Source organism: Amblyomma americanum, chromosome 1, assembly GCF_052857255.1.
Source record: "Amblyomma americanum isolate KBUSLIRL-KWMA chromosome 1, ASM5285725v1, whole genome shotgun sequence".
Taxonomy (NCBI): domain Eukaryota; kingdom Metazoa; phylum Arthropoda; class Arachnida; order Ixodida; family Ixodidae; genus Amblyomma; species Amblyomma americanum.
This window is the reverse complement of record NC_135497.1, coordinates 386,261,669-386,264,599: the sequence shown is the minus strand read 5'-3', so window position 1 is coordinate 386,264,599 and position 2,931 is coordinate 386,261,669. Positions and strand designations below refer to the sequence as shown.

The following is a 2,931-nucleotide window of genomic DNA, read 5'->3' as shown; positions in this document are numbered from 1 at the left end:
CCAATCAATGTCCGGATAATTGAAGTCCCCGAAAAGGAGACTGCGCGCATTTGGGTATTTAACAACAAGATGATTTATAGTTTCATTCAGATGTCGACAGAAGTTTGGATTTGACTGCGGGGGCCTATAACAAACGCCGAGAAGTACTGTTACAGGGGAAGTGCGAATAATTAGCCATAATGATTCCATATCAGATGTGACGTGTGCAATAGAGCATGATATACCTCGGTGAACTGCAACAAGAACACCGCCCCCCCCCCCCCCCCCCCGTGAGTTTTTTCGATCGTTTCGGTAGACGTTGAATTCGGGTAAGTCAGTTAAAACTTCAGCGTCGGACACGTTACTGTTTAACCAAGTTTCAGTTAGTATAAGTATATTGCTCCTGGATGACGAAATTACATTGGATATGAGTTCACGCTTTGGGAGGAAGCTGCGGATGTTTGTGAATATCACGGAAAACGAGAGAACATTTGAGGGCGTCGCACGCTGGCGTTTTATTGGTGTAGGGTGAAGGGACGATTGCTACGCGAGTTGCTTGACGGTGTTAGATGAAGTGTCAAAAATATAACGGTTCAAGCCGATGTGAAGTGTTTTATATCGCAAGGAAAATTTGGCACACCTGGCTTTAGCAAATGCAACACGTTGTTTTCGCGCGTGACGAACGGCATGCGAGAAGTCCTCTCCAACACTATAAACCGTGTCTTTCAGATTTCGCCCATTTGATAGGAGGGATTCTTTAGTTTTGCTACTTGTGAATTTCACGATTATGGGACGATTTTTATCTTGTGAGTGACGACCGAGGCGATGAGCTCTTTCTATTTCGTGAGGTTCCACAGTTATTTGAAGGTTATTACGGCAAACATCAATTATTAGTTTTTCAGATTGTGCCCACGTTTCGCTATCAGTAGTGTCAGGGATACCATAGAAGATGAGATTGTTACGGCGTGACCTGTATTCAGCGTCCTCTATGCGGGTTTCTAGTTCCTGGATTATACGCGCCACGTTGCTTGTGTCAGCCTGCATCTTTTCAATGTCGTTTCGAAGGGGAAGTAGTGCTTGGTAGTGTGTTTCCAGGTCGGCCATATGACTGCTTAAATCAGTTATGGTTTTATCCGTAGTTGTCAGCTGGGATTTCAGACCTTGTACTTCGGCTATTAGTTGGGTTTGGCCTGCGGTTAGTTTCTGGAGTTCCGCGAGTACTGGGGTTAGTTTCCAGGGTTAGTTTCGATATCTCCTGATAACAATAGCAAAGAATGAACAACAGTGACACACTCGGCGGCAATGGCAACACAGCACTGTGGGCTCGGGAACTGCACCAGAATATAATTGCTTGATCTTTTGGCAAATAAGGTATATGATTTACTAACCTGCATCGCAAAGATCAGCGGATTAGATGGCTGCGCTGAGGTGCATTCACCGAGCCCACAGAACGGTGCCGGTGGCGGGGGTGCTTTTATATGGGGGGAAGCTGTTGATGTCCGTGATGATGCGGCAGTCCAAGATTCCTTCGGCGCCGGCAGCCACTGTTCCTCTGTTGTGGCAGCAGTCATCCGGGGCGGGCAGCTGACGAGCGGCAAGCGGTAGCGTCCCGGCTCGTCACTGGAGCATGGTGGTGCGCAGTCAAACGACGCACCCGAAAGAAGGCTTGCCAAGGTCGGCAACAGTAGGCTGACGAACAGCTGGTTGATCGTCTGCATCGCAAAGATCAGCGGATTAGATGGCTGCGCTGAGGTGCAGTCACCGAGCCCACAGAACGGTGCCGGTGGCGGGGGTGCTTTTATATGGGGGGAAGCTGTTGATGTCCGTGATGATGCGGCCGTCCAAGATTCCTTCGGCGCCGGCAGCCACTGTTCCTCTGTTGTGGCAGCAGTCATCCGGGGCGGGCAGCTGACGAGCGGCAAGCGGTAGCGTCCCGGCTCGTCACTGGAGCATGGTCGCGCGCAGTCAAACGACGCACCCGAAAGAAGGCTTGCCAAGGTCGGCAAAAGTAGGCTGACGAACAGCTGGTTGATCGTCTGCATCGCAAAGATCAGCGGATTAGATGGCTGCGCTGAGGTGCAGTCACCGAGCCCACCATCAACTTTGCCAAAAAGAGCAAAAATCAAGAATTATCAAGGACAAAATTGGGTGGAGTTAATTGTCCTCGGTGTCCCTTCATGATGCTCATCTTTGGGACTACACCGATAATGCTAATATTCCAGACAACAAACTGCAATGCCAAAATGCAATTCAAACCAAGCTGAAAAAGTCCATTGGTTCTAGTTCTAAATCCAACTGGTATTGAGTGGAACCAATTGGAGTTACTGTGTTCTAATTGGCAACAACTTGCCCTGCTGTTTTTGCCAACTGATGTTACCTGGAACCAGTTGGAGTCACTGCGTTCCAATTGGTTGGCTTGTCCAACTGGATAAATCCAATTGGTTCTTGAGATTTCAGTGTGTTACAGAGGTTTCAGGTGGTTGGGGTCACAGCTACACATTGCTTATTATTGACATACAACAGTGAACTAAAGAGGTTTCTGTTAAAAGGTTTTAGCAGCTTTACCTGCTGAATTGTTTTTATTTCCACCACCACCACATGCGTGAGTAAATGAAATAATTTTGCCCAACGGACAAGTGTCGCTGGCTCCAGCAGGAGGGTCCCATTAATGGAGTGTATAAGTGGAAGCAAAAGTGTGTTCTGTGGATATGTATTGAGCTTATGTTCCTTGTGTGCGATGCTTTTGTGATGGTTTGTTTGGCTTCGCTTCCCTAAGAGTGCAATTCTCATAATTTCAATTCCCTTTAAAATGACGGCATAAGGCAGAATGTTCCTTAGTAGTCCTGGAAGAAAATATAATTGGTTCTAGTTGGAACAAAATGATTTTTTGACGGCACTGAAACCAACTGGAACCATATGGAAGCATGCCCAATTTGTGTCCGAAAACCTAAC

The 2,931-nt window shown here is 47.4% G+C and overlaps 1 pseudogene; it reads right to left on the bottom strand.

Moving 5' to 3' along the window:
- Positions 1-279: 279 nt before the first annotated feature.
- Positions 280-1,899, bottom strand: LOC144101749 (uncharacterized; annotated as a pseudogene).
- Between the last annotated feature and the right edge of the window lie 1,032 nt (positions 1,900-2,931).